At 35.5% G+C, this 24275-nt stretch overlaps 1 protein-coding gene across 6 annotated transcripts in view; it reads left to right on the top strand.

Moving 5' to 3' along the window:
* LOC106880610 (uncharacterized) overlaps positions 1 to 24275 on the top strand; it is a 141839-nt gene that overhangs the window by 4033 nt on the left and 113531 nt on the right. Inside the window, exon 1 of one of the 6 annotated variants that reach the window (XM_052967798.2) lies at positions 22829 to 22934. The exons of 4 other annotated variants lie outside the window; for them this stretch is intronic. The gene's annotated coding sequence lies outside the window, so the exon portion shown is untranslated. Of the gene's footprint in view, positions 1 to 22828; positions 22935 to 24275 lie in introns of those variants that run through there. One more of the 6 variants, XM_089352260.1, reaches the window with a different exon arrangement.

Here is a 24275-nt window from a genome sequence, read left to right as displayed (position 1 = left end):
TTACTTGTTGAAATATGGCTGGAGCCGTTGTTTATTCTGAATGGTAATCGTTGATATTAGTAATGACCACCTCTGTGAGCATTAATTGTCAACAATTGTTGTGAATTATCATCACTTCAGTTTGTAAGCAAGCATCAGCAAATCGATTTTTGCGAAGTAACGACTACCATTAAGTTTGTTGAAAATGTCTTCAGGAATAGGTAGAGGGTAGGAGTGATCCTCTAAGACTTCGTTTAATCCAGTCGAAAAATCTGCATAAAGGCGAATAGATCCATTTGCTTTCTTAACCAACACTATTGGTGCTGCCCCAGTTGAATATTTAACTGGTGTCCTAACGTCTAATTGTACAAGACGTTCTAACTCTTTGTCGACTTTGGATTGGACTGCATATGGAACTGGTCTGCGAGGACTAAATATAGGCTTTGAAGCAGGCTTTAGCGGCAAACTGGCTTTGTACAACTTTGCAACGCCCCAACAAATCTTTAAAAACGAAATTTAAACGACCAGTGCAAAAGGCACATGAGATAGTTCCGTCCCGGACAGCCAGTATGGGTATGGTAATTAAGAAAGGAGTTTAGTGTAATTGCCTGGTATAGTTAAAAAGCGACGTGGAAAAATTATTTATGAAATTCAAGTGGATATTCAAATCCGGACAAGACATGTTAATCAACTAAGTATAAGAGAAATAATTCCGAATAGTAGAAATCGAAGATGTGAGATATCACTGAACTTTCTGCTGGAAGAATTCAATTTCTTTTACCACAAGAATATACACAAAGATATGATTTCCCAGGCCAAACTCAACAAAGTTCTACTCGAGTGCTCCAGAAGCCAAACAGGGTTGTTTCAGATCAGTACAATATGTTCTATGACAGTGGATTTTAATTTTTTGTTGAAGGGGAAAGTGCTAGGGATAAAACGACCAATAATCTTTAAGCATGTGAACGTGGCGTTCAACTTGTCGCATCCCTGGAAGTCAGTCTCTCTTCAATGTGTGCGTTCTCGTTTGGAATTTTTATCTAACGGACAGTTTTACTATTGCCGATTGTTATAATATAACTCTTATCAAGTAAAACGATTTATAAGTTCTTTTCTTCTTCGCTGGAATCTAGTGGATTATATTTTATTAGTTTCAAGGCCCAAATTACAATTACAGTTACAAAACTTATCGTGCTGTGTACCCGATGAGACCTGCTACTGTTACCATGTAAACCAGTACTACCTGTTTCATGGTGGAATGGTCGGCGGCTAAACCGGCTGTCCCACCTAAGTTAGCTTATTACTCCTGTGAGAGGATGTCTAGACACTCAGCAGGACTAAAAACAAGAATCATCGAAGGACGGACGAGATCCTTGAGGGCCAACGGCCATGCGATTGGGGAAGGCAATGGCAAAACACCTCAATAGCTCTGCAAAGAAAACACTATGTGAAAGTCAAAACGAAGTAACGCTATGGCTTTATACGGTGGAAGAACTCGCTCTTAATCAGGAAGACATTTTTACTACAGTGTTATCAATGCATACATACATACAAACAGACACACACACACACAAACACAGACAGACACATAGACAGACATATGCATACATACATTCATACATGCATACATACATATATGGCGAGCTTCTTTCAGTTTTCGTTTTTCAAGTCTTTGGTCAGCCCTGGGCTTTAGTAGAAAATATTGTATTTGCTCAAGATGACATGCAGTGGGACTGAACTTGGGACCATGTGTTTGAGAAGTAAACTTCTTATCATGCAACCACACCTATATACACGTGAATATACATGTAATGATTGTATATAGTAAATAAATGCGAGGAGTTGAAACGGCCCTTTATTTTCATCGTTACATTTTAAGACACTTCTTCGTGGTGTTGCTGTGCATGATTATTTGCAGTTCTGTTATCCATTCTGTAGGTAGTTAATTTCATATGTTGACTGCTAGAAGATAGTAAAAGAAAAGCGAGAAAGAGTAAAGGAATCTACTTCTCTGGGCTGTCAAGTTGTATTGTCGCGCAATGACAGTCTATAAGCGAAATAGATCCTTCGGTTAGGTCCAAATAGCCAAAGAGGTAGAACCGATTCTGGGTTCCGTATTTATATTTTTTCTAACTGAATTAGGTCAGATGAGACGAAAGATTTTCCGTCTTTTATTTGTTTAAACTCTATTTAACCTAAGAATGTTAACTTGAACAATAAAGCTTAACTAAATGTGACAGCTGATTCTCTCTCATAAATTTCTGAAAGCAAAATCCGAGAACAATAGGAATAGTCTGATAGAAAAAATGTAAATTCAGTTTCGGAACCTGGCTAAGAATCTAAGAAGCTATTCGTTACATACATATACACATATACAATCAGATGCACCGATATTCAGACAACATACGAAAATATTTGTGCGCGTGTGTATATGCGTGCGTTTTTTCATCATTTTAGCCGATCATGTTGACGCTAGCCATATCTTATCGATCGATGTTTGTCGAAGTACTTACTGGTTGCAGGAACATAGAGGGACACAACGGTATTAGGTCTGATGCTGGCATAAACAGAAACACACACAACAAATAGATAGATAGATAGATAGAATGATTTTCTGGACTATTTCAGTGAGATCGAACTCAGAAACACGTAGGTTCAAAGTGAACTTAACTGCACAAGCACGCTTATGCCAGTATACATCATAATACAAAATCATAAAAACAACTCAGTATATGTTTGCTGAAAGCGTATGGACACATACATACATACACACACACATACATACATACATACATACATACATACATACATACATTCGAAGCGACAAGTCGCGTATTTGGCGTGGGAGACTATCGAAAATATGATGAATACTATCTCCAACTTGGAGCCACAGCTATCAGCCTTGTTAAATAACTGGTTAATCTTCAGATGAATTAACTGACGGATTCTTTTATTCATGTTCGTAGTGATTTTCCACTGAAACTTGAATATACCATACAGAGAGTTACTACAAACAACATGGCTGGATACAACATTAACAATACAATCGAGGAACTGAACGAAAACAACAGCTCAACAGGTTACACATACATACATACCTTAGAAAGAGAGAATGAACAAGAAAAACATGTAATATCACTTTAGAGCATGTAATTTATAGTTCCAGCACAATTGCAAAGTAGTTATAGTAAATAAGGGATTAAGAAATGATAAATTATTTCTTAATCCATTATTACGTTTTGCTTATTCATTCTCTCTGTCTAATATATGTCTGCCTGCTCAATGGGGAATCACTTATAGCCATCTCTGATAAGCAGCTACAAAAGCACCTTTTACCTGTTGTAGTTCAACCCAGAGTTTTGGGGGTAAACCAATCCGAGCAATTGTAATACATACCGTCTAATTACATTACATAATTAGACGGAACTTTTTATATGCACTTTATATACATACATGCATACAACACACACACACTCTCTCTCTCTCTCACATACATACGTACATACATACATATATGCATACAAACATACACACATACATGCATACATACATACATACAGGATCTTTTTTAAAACGGGGGCCACATTTTTCATTAACGAAACACTTTGAAACTTGGAACACTGGTAGAATGTGTCATATAAAACAACTTTTTCTCTTAGTCTTCTTTAAAAAAAAAGAAATCCATAAATTATTCCATGTTAAAGTTGTCGTATTTCTGTAATTTCAACCAAACACTGACGTCCATTCAGCCGATATACATTAAGTGCCGACTACATAAACAAACGATTCTGAAACAATTAACCCTAACCCTAACTCTAACCCTAACCCTAACCCTAGGGTTAGAGTTAGGGTTAGGGTTAGGGTTAAAGCAAATTTAAAATGAAAAAAGCAAATAAAACGAAGAATCGTTTGTTTATGTAGTCGGCACTTAATGTATATCGGCTGAATGGACGTCAGTGATTGGTTGAAATTATCGAAATAAGACAATTTTTTACATGAAATAAATTCGAATACAAAAATATTTTTCTGTTTTATAACACAAAATAGATAAGTATACGAAGTTTGAAAGTCTTTCGGTACCAAAAGCACTACGTAAAACATTAATGAAAAATGTGGCCCCCGTTTTAAAAAGGATCATACATACATACATACATACATACATACATACATATAGAATCGTTAGCATGGCAGGTAAAATGCATAGCAGTGTTTCGTCCATCTGAATGTTCTGATTCCAAATTCCGTGGTCGTCTCTTACTTCCTATAGACACATATTGCGATTTTTATTATACCTTTTCTCTCTTAAGTGATTGACTGCTATACTACGTGTGCGCGTGTGTGTGTGTGTGTGTGTGTGTGTGTGTGTGTGTGTGCGCGCGTATATATATATAGAGAGAGAGAGATACATACACACATATATATATGTATATATATATTTACACATATATACATAAATGCATACATATATATATATTTATCATATATACATATATATGTGTGTATGTATATATGCACATACTCACATACATACATACATGCATGCACGCATGCATACATACATACATACATACATACATACATATATATATATATATGTATATATATATATATATATATATATATATATATATATATATATATATATACTAGCAGAAATACCCGGCGTTGCCCGGGTTAAAGAGAATAATGAAATCTAAAAACGCCGTCTAGACTACGCATCATCTTTATATAGAGAGATGTATATACACACACGCACCCAAACACACATATATATATGTATATCAATATAAATATATGAAAGTCAATGAAGTTTCGTAAAAGAAGGTGATCATGTACATATTTTCTTGCTGTTGTGATTATAACACCTCATTGTAAACTATGTTCCTTGTTTTCCCTTGTGGAGCATATACAAATAGGTTTTTTGTTGCTGCCCACTCTTGAGCAGCCAACATACAGTTGTCCATGTGAGAAGCAGGGCTCTTCCAAGAGAAGACCAGCTACAGACAGTGTTTGACCCTGATATTTGATTATGGACATGGCAAAAGTCATACGAAGGGGGAATTGTAGTCTTCTAAATGTAAAAGGAATGTCTGCTCCTGATGGAGTAAGAGGAATTCTTGGAATAAAGACGTCATCCCCTTTTGCACATTCAGAAAGAATGGTAGCCTCGATAACTTGTGACATCATTTTCTAAATAATGCTCATCTGTTATGTTCGGGTTAAAATTTCATCAACATCAAAAATATATGAATTTTCATGGGAGTTATGGCCGTTATGCAAAGAACATAATTTCCAAATTTCATAAAGATCCATTCAGTACTTTTGACGTAGTTTTGGATAAGAAAACAAATGACTAATGTGTGTCTTTGTGTGCATGTGTATGTGTGTGTGATGGGTGTATATACGTATAGATATCTGTATGCATGTATATATGTGTACATATTACATGTACATCTATATATATATATACATCTACACATATGTATACATATACATGTATGTATAGATCTATATATATATACATATACGTGTACATCTATATGTATACATATACATCTCTCTCTCTCTTTCTCTCTCTCTCTTTCTCTCTCTCTTTCTCTCTCTCTCTCTCTGAAAGTATCTGTCATTACAGTATCGAAATGGTGTACATATACATGTATATGTATACATATACATCTCTCTCTCTCTCTCTCTCTCTCTCTCTCTCTCTCTCTCTCTCTCTCTCTCTCTCTTTCTGTCTCTCTCTTTCTCTCTTTCTCTCTCTGTGAAAGTATCTGTCACTACAGTATCGAAATGTGATTGTTTCAGTTAGTGGAATAGTTTCATTTTTAAAGTGAAAGTATTTGACATGAGTGTTTTTGTTTCACTTTTGACACGTAATACTTAAATAGTGGAGGAGATATTATGTTGCCGTGTGCTCGAACTCTGCAAGAAGTTAATAATTTTTTTTGACTAAAACACAACTGGAACCCTAAGTAAGGCATGTGTAAAATTTGAATGAAATTGGTTGCGTAGTTCTCGAGTTTTAGGGATTCACACAGACAGACAGACAGACAGACACACATTCTCATTTTTATATATATATAGATATATATATATATATATATATATATATATATATATATATATATATATATATATATATTAAGGGCATTACTATACATAAATGCCTCATGCTAGGAGGGACTCTTAAAGTCAAGACTACCATAATAAACATGTACTGAATGTAAGGGAATGCAACTCTTGAAGCGAGCCTTTTAAAAACAGATTCAGCTGCAGATCATATGATATCATAATTAGTGCTCAAAATGCACTTTTTAATCGTCAGTGCAAGCATAATCAAGACACAAAAATGAACATTAAAAGGGAATAATTGATTAATTTTTCCCTTATGAGGTTTTTCAAGCTAACTACTTGATAAATTCTTATAAAGCTTTTATTCTATTTATAAATTGTAAATTTAACCGGAATATATTCAGTGCTGAATTTTATTCTAAATAAACACGTGTACCGAGATGCAATTCGAAAAGCTTGCCTCTTACATAGATATATAAGTGTGAACAATTCTATATACTGTTCTGGGTACATGTAGTGTTCGTCTGATATGTTGATTTTTTGTTCATTTTTATGTGTCTTGATGATGCTTGCACTGACGATTAAAAAGTGCATTTTGTGCTCTAATTATGAATTTATTTGAACTGCAACTGAATCTGGTTTTAAAAGGCTCGCTTCGAGAGTTGCATTACCTCGCGTTCGGTACAATGTGTTTATTATGGTAGTCCCTAAATGAAGAATAATGATTGGAAATTCTCTTAGATAACTTTCCTGATGAGACAAATAGGGAAAATTTCTCATCGGAGACAAATAGGGAAAATGAAAAGAGTATAGATTAATGAAACGACGACATAGGGGACAGGAGAAAAGGAATAAGGAGATGAAGAAAAATGAAGCGTGCCTAGACGTTTTGATCACCTGTGAACTAAACACCCATATTGTGTGTGTGTGTGTGTGTGTGTGTGTGTGTGTCTATAGGAAGTAAGAGACGACCACGGAAAAACAAAGGTTATGTAATGAACTTCATTAGCTTACAGCTATTCCTACTATAAGAAGTGGTGGACTCTGTTGAATCTCTGGGTAACATCCTATTGCTTCATCAGAGCCTCGAACATTCGGACAGATCTTTGCATAGGCATCAACATTAACTTTCTAACTCCTAATGCCTGTATGTTCTGATAATGTAATTTTCCAAATAAAGTGCACTTCATATTCAAGGCTCTGATGAAGCTGTAAGATGTTACCTAGGTTATCAACTAAGAATCCACAATGTATAGCAGAAACAGCTTCAAGTTAATGAAGTTGATTACATAACCTTTGTTCCTCCTTCCTTAGTGTCATCTCTTTGTTCTTATCACCACTCTGTAATTATCTAACATTGTGTTCTGGACCATATGTATATTGAGTTCTACATCAAGTTATTAGTCTCGCTGTGCCTAAGTGAAATATATACGTGTGTGTGGAGAGAGAGAGAGAGTATTGTCACTATATATAAATCAGAGTGCACAATCAACGCGCTTTTCATATTAAGGTATATTCACAATACATAATGTACTGACAGACAGACGGTAGATAGATATGTGTGTATGTATAGACACACAGGTAGAGGTTATATGGATATGTTGATTCTGCTCGATAATTACGTTTTGGGTACACGTGTCTGTGAAATAGTTATTTACTTGTTAATTCAGGAGCAAGTAATTCACAGGCTAAGAACAACTGAATCCACAACGTCGAAAGTCGAAAACCCACTAGCTCATGGGTTCTCTACGCGCGCGCGCGCGGTTTGCGTTTTGCTTGCTATGTGTACAGGAATGGTTTTCAGTGATAAAACATTGAAATTGACTGTGAGTCAACCACTTCAGAAACTTTTCGAAAACTTCCTTGCAAGTAGTAAACTCAAAAGAAACCCGAAGGAGTGCCTACTATGCCGTTTCCGTAAAGGAATATATAGAATAGATGTTACGTATTACAAGCATATGTATATATATATATATATATATATATATATATATATATATATTTATGTATGCCCACATGTTTATGTTTTTGCTGGTACCTTTAACAAATAAACATTGATTAGTTTCTAATTTACATTTAATTACACCCCAAAAGTATATAAAGTAATAATATTATCTACCCTTTGGATTTAATCAGGTTTAAAATTTTTTTTTTTTTATATAACCTAGTATATATGTGTGTGGGGGTATATACATTTATATATATATATATATATATATATATATATATATATATATATATATATATATATATATATATAATAATAATAATAATAATAATAATAATAATAATAATAATAATATTAGGGATAAAATCCAAAATTACAGGTAAAAACTCAATTAAAATCAATTTATTAAAAGTTAAAATTAAATTAAGTTTCACAGTATAAAATATATAAATATATAGTATTAGGGAAAAGAACCAAGGTTTATGAACTCATCGATGAAAATCCACTGTCACATATAGAAAAAATTTATAATTAAAAGTACAATAAATAAGTATAATATAATACAAAGTAAATATCATAAGATCAAGATAATAAAATGACTACACGTGTTTCATAACCATTTGAAATTCATAACTATTTGAAAATTGGTTATGAAACACGTGTAGTCATTTTATTATCTTGATCTTATGATATTTACTTTGTATTATATTATACTTATTTATTGTACTTTTAATTATAAATTTTTTCTATATGTGACAGTGGATTTTCATCGATGAGTTCATAAACCTTGGTTCTTTTCCCTAATACTATATATATATATATATATATATATATATATATATATATATATATATATATATATATATATATATATATATATATATTAGAAAAAATAAGGTACCCAGATATCTGGATAGTTGTACATTTACAAATTTTTTTCAATATGTCACATGTTTTTATAGATTAGCGATTGCATCTATTCTAGTAGATTCTCCAGATTCTCCATCTACTAGAATAGATGCAAGCGTTAATTTATAAAAACATATGACATATCAATAAAAATTTGTAAATGTACAACCATCCAGATATCTGAGTACCTTCTTATTTTTTCTAATATAATTCCTGTACATCACCTCCAAACCTTCTAATATATATATATATATATATATATATATATATATATATATATATATATATATATATATATATATATATATGATAATAATAATAATAATAATATTAGGGATAAAATCCAAAATTACATGTAAAATCTCAATTAAAATCAATTTATTAAAAATTAAAATTAAATTAAGCTTCACAGTATAAAATATATTAATATATAGTATTAGGGAACAGAACCAAGGTCTATGAACTCATCGATGAAAATCCACTGTCACATATAGAAAAAAAATTATAATTAAAAGTACAATAAATAAGTATAATATAATGCAAAGTAAATATCATAAGATCAAGATAATAAAATGACTACACGTGTTTTATAACCAATTTTCAAATAGAAAGAAATTTAAATCGATTAACTAATTTTTTCGTTTAAAATACAATTTGAACAAAGTTTAAGTTTAAAATAATAAAGACATTATTAGCACATATTTAAATGATGCAATATTTAAGCTAGGTCATTTATGATTAAAAACATTTATTTATAAGACGTCTAGTGAAAATATTCCGTATAGGAAATTAACATAAAAAGACTAGGTATTTATCGCATAAAACAGTATTAATTGAAAATATTTCAACGTTAATAAAATCGAAGTTCTATATTAGGCTAAAATGGTACTCTAATTTCAAAATAATTTAGTGTTAAATGAGGTATCAATTAAAATTATTATTAAAAATCAATTGAATAATAAAAAAAAAACAAGGATATTTATTTATTCCAAATCGTAACCATCTTAAACAAAGTAAAAAATATACAAATCAAAATGTTATTATATTTCAAACTGAAACTTAGACGTAAAAATCAAAACTCGAGGTTAATTAGAAATAAAAATATGAATGAAAAAATTATTATGAATGAAATATTAAGCTTAATATAGCTTAGGTCATAGTAAAAAAACATTAACGATATTATAAGCAAAGAAAAGGGCTAGTTGTTTATATCATAATATAGAATGAAATATTAAACAATATTAATCGAAGATATTTCAAATCTAATCAAATCGAAGTCATATTTAGGTTAAAATGATACTCTCACTTCTAAATAATTTAGTGTTAAAAAAGGTATCGATTAAAAAATGGGTTATCTCTCCGCTAAAATATCGAGTTAATGTGGCGACAACAGATTGGATTAAAAGAGTTAGATCCTTTAGATTCAATACTTCAAAACACTGTTGACGTTTGGCCTCCTCAATAGGAATGCTATGATTTGTTATAAAAATATTATCAGATTCAGTAAGATGTTTAATTTTATCAGTTTTCGTGTTTATTAACTTTTTTCAGTTTTGCATGATTTGTTATAAAAATATCAGATTCAGTAAGATGTTTCATTTTTTCACTTTTTATGTTCATTAATTTAAAAAATTTTTTCTTTGTTTTATTTTATTGAGGGTTAAACAATTTTTTTAGTTGAAGGAAATAACCAAAAGTACCGATATTTCTCGTAAAACGGGGGGGGGGAGATAACCTAATTTTTAATGGGGGTCTGATAACCAAAAAGTACCGAATATGGATAGAAAATAAAGACAATGTCAACCAAATGTTGACCGTTGTGTGGGATGCCACTGAGTATGAACAGAAGCGGGTGCGTGGCTTTACATTAACTCATAAGAAAATGATGCACAGACTTACTCAAAGTGCCACGCAGTGAGACTGAAACCGGAACCATGTGGGTAAAGTAAACTTCTTACCACACAGTTACGCCTGTAAATATATACGCATATAATATGAGTGTATATTTATACACACTTTATTATGTGTAAGTGTATATATATGTGTGTATATATATATATATATATATATATATATATATATATATATATATATATATATGTATGTATGTATATATCATCATCATCATCATTATCTAGCGTCCGGTTTCCATGCTGGTATGGGTTACACTGTTTGACTGGAACTGGTAAGCCGGAGTGCTGTAACTGATTCATACATATACACATATATAGACACTTGATTTCGGCATTGGTATAAAAGATTATGGTCAGTGGTATCATTGGGAATAATTACTGAAGACTGCCGTCTGGTACAATATTGTAACAAGACAAATCACACGCACACGCGTGCGTACTTTTATCCTTTTAATGATAGTACTACAGCCATGCTAAAGCACCGCCTTAATTTATTTTCTATTAGTTTTGTTGTTGCTGTTTGGCTGGAAGGTGGTCTATGATTGAGTTTTATAGCAGCTGGTCTCCCGCGAGTGCATCCTTGAATAGATGGCTTGTACGGTACCGTCAAGAGTTCATCCAATGAGTTTTGGAGGGTTTTTTTTAATGTTTCAGTAGGAGTCCCTTTATATTTCTTATTAATTTAGGTAGGTAATTGAACAGTTAGGGGACCTCTAAATGCGAGATTGCTACAATATAGTATTTTAGTTCATCATTTGTATATTTGGAAGATGACAGTATATAAAAGTTCGTGCATTAAAATTCTCTCCAATTCTGAAGTTTGGAGCATGCCCCTCTACGATTTTCCGTACGTATGTGATACTATATATCTCTCTTCGGCATCAAGAGAGCAGAAACGCAGCGCTTTCAGACGTTCTCGGTAAATAAGACTCTTAACTGAAGGTATTTTACCGGTGAACGTTCTTTGTAACCCCTCAATTTCTTCTGTAAGTCCGGATGAGTTGGGAGATTAAAACCGTAAGCAGTAATATAATCTGCTCAAAACTAGGGTTTTCCATCAAATTAACCTAACTACCGGTTCCCTTGTCATGAAAGTTCGTAGGATCCAACCTATGAGTTGGATGCATTTAAAGGTTAGTTTGATAATATGGCTGATGAAAAATGCAGCATTTGATATGATTATTCCTAGGTCCCGTATGTCATTAGTGCTCTGAATCATTATGTTACCTTGTGTAAAATATTGCGATTTGGGTGAATTCCCTCTGTAATGAAGAAGCTGAACTTCTAGGTAGTGTTATGATGCTGTAAGAGTTGTGACAGGCAACTTCGTCCAGTCCGAAGCCCATGCCGTGTGTTATTTAAGTTGTTTTCCTCCAGGTATGTTATTGTTATTTTTGTCTTCGGACAAGGCGTTGGATAATTTTAGATGTGTGAGACGTGAGGAAAACATGTCTGTAATTTTTAGCTTCAGCACTGCTACCTCTTTTGTATCTATATAGGTTTTATTATTGCGCCTATAGGAAAGTTGGTTATACATCATTAGATGTATACCTGACTTTCCTATATAAAATTAATGAATATAACGGAACGCTGAACTCCAGACTATCAACTTAAACAACATTTATTCAGGTGGTACGGAATATATACATCTTTAGTTCTTGTTGTTACAGCTTCTGTTGTTGGGACGTTGTTATGTAGATGGTGAGCGAGCTGTCGAGTGTAAGTCCGAAAGATGTAGAGAGACAGCTTAACACGTCCATGCTCATGGTCGGCCGACCGTAAAAGAGAAAGATTAAAGCGGGAACGCTTGGCTGTTTAATTCCACGCATGCGCACGGCGTTACTACAGGGCTCCCTTGCCAGTGCGAGAAACGCACGATAAATGAAATCTGTTAGAACGCCTGAGGCAGGATGGCCACTGAAAACCACCCACAAGAATGTAGCACAAAACACACTCAAAGAAAAATTAAAGAAATGAAATGTACACTCGTGTGATACATGCATGCAATGTACAAATGAAAGAAAAACATGCAATATGGGCAGTAAATGCCACCTAGTAAAAAACAAATGAGACAATGAGAAAACAAATCGTGATGACTACTGTCCAGGAACTGGAATCACGGAATGTGAAAGTCTGAGTGTTTGTTTTTACTGAAAGGAAAGAAAATGTGCACAAGTGTGTGTGTGAGAAAAAAACACAGAACATAGTAAAAGTGTCTGTAGAGAAAAAAATCCAGTTCGTACAAGAGTCCCACAAGGAGATAGAATGTCCGTACTCAGGAAGTCGTGGTCGGTGAGCAGAGCTATAGATGAGCATCAGATGCTAGTTGTGACCGTTTACCTGGTACGGAATATTCTATGAAAGTTACACAAGGAAAATTTGGTCTGTTGATCGTGAGTGGAAACATCCACTCTAACAGAGTCGACAAAACCGAGTGTGTTGATATGGTGTGTCCCTGATGGTGGGGTTGTTGGCGCTCGACATTGTGGTAGACAGTACATTGATGAAGACGTCGGCGCAGGAACTGCTATAGCTGTGTTCTGTATGTGTGGTGGTAATGATGTTGACAGTGGTAATGATCTGTTGAAACTTGGCGACGTCGGGGGGAATGCTTGTAGTTGGTAGTAGTAATTGTTGTCGTCACGGTGGTAATCTTGGTTGCGCGAAGCTGGTGGTGAAAAAGCTGTTCGTTCATTGTTGTTTGAAGAGGTGCGCTTTTTTACAGACGATCGACAGACAAATCTCTGTACGGCCATTAGCGAAAACCTCAAAGAAAAATTTTCTTAACCCAAGATGAAAGAACGACCGTGCGAACTCAAAAAGGAGAAATGGTGACGAATGGAATAACAGAGGACTCCTTTTATTTAAACGTGTCACACGGTCGGACACCAAAATATATATCAAAGATGATATACAAGTAATTACGTTATACTACGAACATTAGTGAATTCGTAAATACCAGTAATGAGACGATAGAAAAGACAACCGTATGAAATGAATAACAAGAGTTATTGTGTGGCATAAAAGATGTATGTGTATGTGAGAGTGTGAAATGCGACATATAAGAACATAATAAAAAACAGGCCGTCTATATGTATGTGAGATATCACAGCAGAAAGAAAGTCAGTACACGAGAGTTTTATACCAAGTTTTTTTTTTTGAGTACACAATTGGAAAGTCGCAGGCTGTAATTCTTGTCTGTTTTTCGTGAGTGGAAACATCCACTCTAACAGAGGCGAGAATAAAAACCGCGCTTGTTGAGTCGTGTTGACTATGGTTGGAGATGTTGGTAATACGTAGTTCAGTCTCCATGGCCGTATTTGTTCTTTAGTCGGGGTTCACTAGTTATAAGTTGGTAGTCCAGAGTCCATGCTGCGTTTGTTTCTTCGTCGAATCACCACTTTATAAGAAAGTTGGTATTTGCAGCTCAGTGGGCTGCGTGATCGAATCACGTCGGGGGTCACCAGTATAGGAAAGTTGGTTATACATCATTAGATGTATACCTGACTTTCCTATATAAAATTAATGAATATAACGGAACGCTGAACTCCAGACTATCAACTTAAACAACATTTATTCAGGTGGTACGGAATATATACATCTTTAGTTCTTGTTGTTACAGCTTCTGTTGTTGGGACGTTGTTATGTAGATGGTGAGCGAGCTGTCGAGTGTAAGTCCGAAAGATGTAGAGAGACAGCTTAACACGTCCATGCTCATGGTCGGCCGACCGTAAAAGAGAAAGATTGAAGCGGGAACGCTTGGCTGTTGAATTCCACGCATGCGCACGATGTTACTACACGCCTTTCAATAGTCCCGGGAATACGGCGGTATCTGGCGACTTTTGAAATAGTACCTTTAATGATTTCATGGGGCGGTTTTTGCACGTTCTTTAGCAATATAACTGGGATACCATCTGATACAGATGCTGAGTTTTAATCTAAATCATTAATAGCTACAAGTATGTCATCTTCCATGATATTAATTTTAAGATGTGTCTCTGCGCTTGAGTTTTAGGGATCAAAGAATTCGTTTGGATTATGTACTATTTTGTTAACTATAGGTTGAGAAAGTGCATTATATTCTTGACCCAAAAATGTAGATATTTGTGGTCGATCATTTGCATATGATGCATTTTGATCCATTACAGAGCCAATGTGGTTATGTGTTTGGTTCTTTTATGTATTATTTTCTGTCTATATCGTGGAATCAAATTTTTGTGGGAAAAGGCGTTTATTTGGGACATGCTTTCGACAGATCTTGATTAGCTTTTCATACAAAAACTTCATTCCCACGTTAATACTGAGATTGCTAGTACTCTGAGACCAATTTCTTTTGCGGATTTCAGCTCCGATCGGCTTTCCTGAAACTCAAGTTCATGATGAGTGAGTCATGCTTGAGGTTATTTGTGTGTGTTGCCATATTTGTACCATATACAGATAATTGCATAATGCTTTGGCTGGAAATAGCTGTGGGAATGACCTGAACATTGTGAATGAAGTCTGTATTAATGGTAAAAACTAGGTCGAGTATGTTATTTTCCCTAATTGGACGGGTAATGATTTGTTGTATAGAAAAGTTTTTAGTGGTATCGAGGAGAGCGTTCATATCCCTCCTCTTCGGTTGCTTAGTTCCAGGCTGGATATAACCCTCAGATCAGCTACGACTAGTAAAATTAAAGACCCCTGTTAAAAGTACATTGGTCCGTGTGCTGGCCTCAGCTAGGGTTCGACTTATGAGCGATAAAACACCTCTGAAGTGATCTTTGTGATTAACTGCGTCAGGATGACGATAGGTAATGCGTATAATATTATTTCCTTTTTATATAGATTAGTCTGAAATTGTCGAATACATTTCTTGATGGAATTTCGCAAATTAGGTAATTTCGGGGTTAGCCTGCAATCACTTACAATTGGTAGTCATAAATTCCCTTGGGAATTTTAAGCCCAGCTTCATCACTTTAATATATTTATCTATTTTTGTTCTTTGTTGTTTTGAAACGAAATCTAACTTCAACTAACTTCAAGCATCTTAATTTTTTAGACACTATTTTTTGAAACTGGTAAAATTATGTAGGGGAGTGCAAATTTTGATCTTGCACCACCTGAAAATTCCAGGAGGTGCAGGTGCACCCACTGCACACCCTGTTCCAGGGCCCTTGCTTTCGCCATCACTTACTGGTTCTCCTCGGTTTTACAGGAATGACTTTGGTGAGAGAGTTTGGAAAGCCAGACTACTCCATCACTATGACAACCAACCCATAGTGGACTGAAATAACGGAAGCCCTATTTGGTTCTGGGAACAATGAGAATACATTGGCTTTGGTTCTGGGAACAATGTACATATGTATTGGCTTTGGTTCTGGGAACAATGTGCATATATTGGCTTTGGACACAAAGTATAAGGGTTTGAAAGGAATCTACAGTGACAATGTTGTCTATAAGAAAATTCTTTAAGAAAATTATAGTAAGTTTCACTTTTTACTTTCAAACTACAAACAGGAGCTCAGCTAGTAATATATAATCATAAAAATATAATAGGATTTTTTAAAACCATCAAATGACTACGAGGGTCCACCCAGGTAAAATATGAATTTATATATGTAGATATACAAAAAAATTGTTGAGAAGCACAAGTTCAGAGTGTGGTCATTAAATAACATGTGATAATGTGAAGTGTTATTATTTTGTGCCTTTTGTGGTTTGTTATGATTTGCAGTGGCAAGATAGATGTTTTATATAGTTCACGATCGATCGAATGTCTTGTATGACTTGTCATGAAATGTTCTGATGTGTAGTCTGTTCATTATGTTACAGCATAATTATATTTTTAGGTGTAAGGAGGTGCGTGTGGTGGTGTTGGATAGGAATGATAGCAATATGGGTATGGACGTGTGTGTAGTGGTGTTGGATTTATTTGCTATTCATTCTAAATGAATAGCAAATAAATCTATCACCTACTTTCCCTGAGTACATACAGAAATAGCCGCATAGCTAGATTGGCCTTCATACTGGAAGGAAGGGATAGACATCCCTCTGTGATTCATCCAATAATGCAGTATTGCATGAGGAATCAATGATGATGATCAACCCACAAATAATACGGACTATACTGTACTAATGATACCGACTCTGATGTTAAAATCATGTGATTTGGGGAAACGCACGTAGCGATGTTTTAAATAGTTATAAATTCTATCCTAGAATTATTGTTATTGTATATATATATATATATATGTGTGTGTGTGTGTGTGTGTATATATATATATATATATATATATATATATATATACATAGGAAGAGAAAGAGAGAGAGTTAGAGAGATACCAATACCAAGGTAGACAGACAGACAGATATATATATATATATATATATATATATATATATATATAGATAGATAGATAGATAGATAGATAGATAGATAGATAGATAGATAGATAGATAGGTGTGTTTGTGTGCGCGTGTATGCGTGTTTCTCTGCATCAGTTCGATATTGTGACTGTGAGCAACGCATCTTTGTGCGCTGTTTTGTTCTATTTCCTATATATCTTCTTTATTTCTTCGTTTTGCTTTATGTCTGATGCAAGTGTTATAGAGATGCTTGCAACCAATTTCTATCCTAATTTTTTTGTCTTCGTAGTATGTGTAAGTTTGTTTGTTAAGTGATGATTTTTTTCTTCTTATTATTAAGAACGGGGACAGGGGATGTGGCACGTGTTACTTAACGCCGGTTGTTTATTGAGGTCAGCAGTCTAATTGCTTGACGTTGACGTTCAGGATTTGTGTTACTGTGTCTAAGGAGTGGTGGAAAGAAATGGCGGTGATGTCATCTGCATAAAAGTATGTACGAACAGGCGCAGGGATGTTTATCCGTGTGGTAAATAGTTTGCTTCTCAACAGCATGGTTCCAGGTCCGGTCCCAGCACGTGGTACTGTGGGTAAGGGACTTCTACTATAACCCCAGGCCCTTCAAAGTCTTCTGAGTGGATTTGAAAGACGGAATCTTAAACAAGCCTGTCGTATCTTTTATATTTTGCTTGTTTCCATAATTAGATTGCGGCCACAGTTACGCGTGACGCTACTCTATCTCACACACACACAAACACACAGAGAAACATATATATTCCTCTTTACTACTACGTATCTCTCTTTACCCCTCTCGTTCTTCCTCTGTTACTACTACGTATCTCCTTTTTCCCCCATCGTACTTCCTCTCTTCCTCTCGCTGCTCACCTATTCTTCTACTTCCTCCCTTTGTTTCTCCCTCTACCACTCTCTCTCTCTCTTCCCCTTACACCGGCATGGTCACATGCTTCCGGTCAATAATCCTTTTCTTCCTTGGCTATCGCCGAGCAAACACGCGAACTTACTTCGTCCCCACTTTCAAGTTCGTGCCTCACAGCGTTCATACACATAATTTTTCCCGTCTGGCCGTATAGCCTTTTCTGTTTGTTTTCCTGTCTTGTTTTTTGTCCGCCACTACATTCCTCCATGGCAAGGTTTAATTTGTGTATACAAATTTAATTTGCGGTCCATGGGAAGAGCCGTTTTAGCGATGCGTCCTGCCCAGCTCTTCGAAACGCCGGTGTTAAAACGGGGGTAGCTGATGAAGAAGAATGTTCTCTATGTGGCTTGTGTGTTTTCTCGTCTACGTTTTGTTTGCAATGTCCTGTACCCAGATATGCACCTATACATACAGGTGGATGTCGGTATGCACATACCTGCACGTATATATGCATATACTCATTTACTATTTGTTTATATATATATATTATACTATACTTGTTTCAGTCATTTGACTTCGACCATGTTGGGGCACTGCCATGAAAGGTATTTTTAGTCGAACAAATCAACCCCAGGACATTTTTTTAAGCCTAGTACTCATTCTATCGGTTTCTGTTGACAAACTGCTAGATTACGGAGACGTAAACAGACCAACACCGGTTGTCAAGCGGTGGGGTGGGGGACAAACACAGATCCAAAGGCGCGCGCGCACACACACATATATATACGACCGGATTCTTACAGTTTCCTCTACCAAATCCACACACAAAGCTGTGGTCGCCTCAGGCTATAGTAGAAGACACTTGCCCAAGTTGTCACATAGTGGATCGATCCTGGAACCATGTGGTTGAAAAACAAACTTCGTACCTCACAGCCACGCCCTCCCCCTCTCCCCCCCACACACATGACGTGCATTATTCATTTTTCGCTTGCCAAGGGCTTTGGTCGTCTTAGGCTATAAAAGAAAATACTTAACCTAAGTGCCACGAAGTGGGACTGAATCCCGAACTAAGTGGTTGAGGAACTAACTTCTTACTACACAGCCACGCTTCTGACTGCATGTGCACGTGTTTGTGTGTGTGCGTGTGTGTTCTCCCCACCCCACCGTAGTTTGTTTACTGTAAACTTCACGTCTCTGTAATTTGGTGGTTCGGTAAAAAGAGACCAATAAAAGAAATTCTAGGCTTAAAAACAAGTGCTGGGGTCGATTTATTCGACTAACCCAGGGTCCATATGATCCTTGGGGATCCGTGTAAGATTTTGTTGATAAGATTTGTGCTTTATACTTCTACAGTACACAAAATAGCTTAAGTTTTTTTATTATTCATGGGTGTAGGCGTGGCTATGTGGTAAGAAGCTTGCTTTCCAACCATATGGTTCGGGGCTCAGTCCCACCGCGTAGTACCTTGGGCAAATGTTTTCTACTATGGTCTCAGGCTGATCAAAGCCTTGTGAGTGGATTTGACAGACGGAAATTGAAAGAAGCCTATCGTATATATGTATGTATGTGTGTACGTACGTGTGTGTATGGCTTTGTGTCTGTGTTTGTCCGTCACCGACCGCTTGGCAACCGGTGTTGGTGTGTTTACGTCCCTGTAACTTGGCGGTTCGGTAAAATGGACCGATATAATAAGCTTAAAAAGTACTGGGATCGATAATTCAACACTGGACTAAACTCTTCAAGGAAACAGTGCCCCAGTATGACCGCTCTCTTATGAGGGGAACAAGTAAAAGTTAAACTATGAATGGTTTGTGGAGTATCTTTTATCTTTTACTTGTTTCAGTCATTGACTGGGGCCATACTGGGGCACCGCCTTGAAGGACTTTTAGTCGAACAAATCTACCCCAGAACTTATTTGTTTTCAAGCCTAATACTTATCGATCTCTTTTTGCCAAACAGCTAAGTGACGGAGACATAAACATACCAGCATCTGTTGTCAAGCATTGGTTGGGGACAAACACAGACACAGACAGACAGGCACACACACACACACATATATATATATATATATATATATAAACACGATGGGCTTCTTTTAGTTTCCATCTACCAAATCCACTCCCAAGGTTTTGGTCGACCTGAGGATATAGTAGAAGACACTTACCCAAGGTGCCAGGCACTGGGACTGAACCACGCCCCCACCTAATAAATTTCGTTTGATGAATTTCGAAATATTTTTCTCAATTTCCGGGTTCTGGGTTATTGGCCTTCAAACAGTTTAAGCTAAAAAAAAATTAATAAAAAAAATCTGTGAACCAAATTGAACAGATCCAGCCGTGCACTAATTCTAATTGAACATGCCTATAAGCAAAGAGGTGCAAACTGTGACTGTCCTGTCTTCTTTCAAATAGTCTGCATCCAAGACCCTGTTACACAATGCGCTCTTCATTTATGACAGTAGCGTACAATGTGAGGGACATTTAGCTGCTATTTCTAGCAGCTTGAATAGTTATGCAGAGCAGTCAAAGGCAACCTGCGGCGTGAAGGACTTTCTAAATGGCACGTCTAATGAAAAACTATCGTCTGCCAAATAGAAATATGTGTCTCCTGCAGTCATCTCGAAACTAGTTGTTCATGCCTGACGTAAAGGCTGTCTTTGTTACAAGTAGTAGTAGTAGTAGCTGTTGTTGTTGTTGGCGCTGCTACTGCTGCTGTTGTTATTGTTTAACCTCAGATCAGTCCTGATCGAGTGAATTTATAATCAAAGACATTCCAGCTGTTACCATCCCGTCTGTTTCCTATGTACTAGGAACACGACACCACATCATCCAACATGACTTTTTCTAAGACATTACATTGTGATCCGAGAGATCATTACTACTATGTCAAACAGATCGAGCCGTGAGCAAGTTGGCCTATTATTCACAACACTCACTGACCTATATGACCATATAGGTCAGTGAGTGTTGTGATTCCTTAATTCTTTAAGACCGTAGGTGTTTTAAATTAAAGTGAGTGATATCAAACCCAGAGGCTTTTGTGTTCTAGCTATCCCTAAATGCATTTCTAATACAGTACAGTGACATAGTGAGAATGCGTGCCACCTGGAGTAGCCCTTGAGTTCAGCCTCACCTTGAGCCCTCAAGCTGATTTAGCAAACCCAAACGTGTAAGGCATGTAGCTTAGTGGTTAGGGTGTTGGACTCATGATCGTAAGATTGTGGTTTTGACTCTTGGCCCGGGCGAGGCGTTGTGTTCTTGAACAAAACACTTCACTTCACATTGTTCCAGTCCACTTAGCTGTAGAAATGAGTTTAGCCTGGAGAGAGATGGGCTCCATCAGGCTTTCTCGCTCTTGGTATGCTGCATGGCTGCAGCACTGCAACGACCTCCAAGGGGTTAAGGGACTTGTCAATTATTAAAAGTTTCACACCCATAAAAGCATCCTTGCCTTGATATAACTACTGTTCTGATATTTGATAGACAGAATGGGTTAAAGCCATAATTTGGACAGAACATACATATTTTGCATTTTGTTTCAGGTTTCGTTGCTTCTTTGTGTTTTTCTTTTCTCTCTCTCCCTTTTGGTGGTGGTGAAGAGGCTGAGTGACTGTCTGTGCATCAGCATTTCCCTGGGGCTTGGCCTCCAGATCTGTGACCCCCGTTAATGTTGCTGTGTAATCTTCTGTGGATTCTTTCATGCCATCATAGTGCTGGCCACCTTCCACACCATGCCACCCTTAACAAAATCATAAAGCATGGCCTAGATGCTGCAGGCGGCCCTTGCCAGCTCAAGCCAATGGGGCTAGACTGAGGGGACGGTAAAAGGTCAGGCAGTATGACAATTTTCCTGTTCCATGACAGCAGGCTTCCTCATCTGTAATGCTACATGCTGTGATACCTTTTCTAGTGGCAACTTAGTGTGGTCAGCTATCAGCCCAGGCCTCACTGTTTGTCAGAATGAGAAAAGCAAACTGTCAAGGTATCGGTCAATCTTTGACAGGTTTATGATCAAGTCTATAGCAGTGGAGATCTCTAAAGTTCTCAGCCCCCACACCATATCTCTGCTCATTGCTATGCTATCGGGGCAGAGAAGGCTATTTGCAAATGCGAGCTCTGTGGGTCAGAGTGACTGTTCCAGTACAGCTCCCTCACTATCCTCCAGGGCAATGCCTTTTCTATTTTATCTGCTGGAACCATGAAGTGATCCAACTTACAGGAAATTGTACGTTCCATTCCTTAAATACTTAAATTCAAGTCTAATGGATCAAAGCCACCAGGCTGCTGCCATGCATTCAAACATGAAACAAACAAAAAAATTCAAACAAAAAACAGCCAACCACACAAAATTTTCTGAATTGATGAACTACAAGGAGGTGCTGAAAAGTTCCTGGCTTTAAAAATATTACGAAAGATCTGGTTGGAGGTCCAAACTTCTGAATTCTTTTACAGGGCTTAGAAAAACTGAAGGACCATTGTAATAAATGTGTTGATCTGCGAGGGGAATATGTTGGATAAAATCATAATTAACTGATCCTCCTGTATTTTCTTTACCCATAGCTAGGAACTTTTCAGCATGCCTTTGTATGTTTTCGTTTTTGTAAAGTGTTTAATAGAAGTGGTTTACCAGCTGTGTTATCTCATTATTTTATTTGTTATCTGAAGTAGGGGTTTCATGATATCGTTCTGGGATGAGTTTCGGAAACATTACTTCCATGGTGTAGTGTTTTACAGATTGCTTTTTATGATTTTTGTGGTTTTTATGGGATGCAACTATTTTCATAATTATTCTCTTGTTTCATTTCCTGCTGCTGATACTTTATTTCTGTTGTATGTGAATTATTTTAGAAGCAGCATTTGGTTTTTATCAAGCTGGTTATTTCGGCTATGTAAGTGAGATTTCAATTTTTCGTATTTCCTTGTAGAGTCTGCATTTTGAGAGTATCTTTAATTATTTTGTTTTTTGTATGTGTATATATATATATGAATATATGTGAATATATCGTTTATGTATGAGAAAAAGAAAACGGAGAAATTGACATATAGACATCAGTTTATTAAAACATATTCAATTCCAAACAAAAACAAACTCAAAGCACCTACAATTGCCTCCATGCCCAATTAATTCAATTTGAGAAATTAAATTGAATTAAAGCTTCATATTGAATATAGCTAATTGGACACTTCGTCAGGGGAAGAATTTAATAGAAAGGAGTTATGTTCCAATGTATTGGTAATCTAACCCTAACCCTAACCGTAACCCTAACCTTAATTCTTAGTAGAAAATTTTTTTGAAATTTTTTTTAGAATCATAATCTCTGTATTTTTCTGCATATTTGAAAACAAAAATTCTGAAAAAGTTAAAAATGAAGAATTTAGGGGGTGGGGGGGAATGTCAAAATGCCGATTTTTGCCAATTTTTTTCAGATTCATATTCTTCGTAGCCGAAAACGGGGGTTTGTGTAAAAAAAATTAAATAAAAAAAGGGGTGTTTGGGGGGAGGGGTACAAATTTAGTTTTGCCAATCCATTTGTGAGCGTGCGTATGTAATATGTTGAGAAACAAAAATAGTCGTTAGCTTATTCGATATTTCTATACAATTACTTTAACTAGAAACTAAAAACATTGTTCTTAATTTACATTATTACTTATGATAGATCAAAATGTCAGTAAAGTATTTAATCACTTACGAAATTTGTTATAAGTCACCCAGTTGCAATCTCTAGTAATTATAGTTAAATAATAAATTATAATTATAATTTCATAATTGAAACCATAGCTGTGTATGTGTAATATTTTTTTTATATATTTGTGCATGTGTGTGTGTTAATGTGTTGAAAGCTATGAGATGATGATGTATCGAGTTGCTTACTATTTACCATAGCTGAATATTATGTCATCAACATTTGTGCACAATATGTTTAGTTATATAATAGTGAGAACAGATACAAATGATCTTAACTGAGGAAAGCATTAACGTTAACAAATCAAAATAATAAAAATTTAAATCATTATCAAATTAATACTTAGTATCTTTAACGTAATATTACCTATTATTTTTTTTAAATAATAATGATCACAAATTCCTGAGACACATACTTAAATCAAAGTCCTAGTAACCTTTATATAATACAGCTACTTGTAAATAAAACCTTATATTCATAATTACCATTTATTTTATATTTTAACATTAATATATCTACTAAGAATTATCTAATCTTTTTAGTTAT

Source organism: Octopus bimaculoides, chromosome 5 (genome assembly GCF_046866305.1).
Source record: "Octopus bimaculoides isolate indiv1 chromosome 5, ASM4686630v1, whole genome shotgun sequence".
NCBI lineage: Eukaryota > Metazoa > Mollusca > Cephalopoda > Octopoda > Octopodidae > Octopus > Octopus bimaculoides.
The sequence above is the reverse complement of the archived record's forward strand: the minus strand, read 5'-3'. Positions and strand labels throughout refer to the sequence as shown.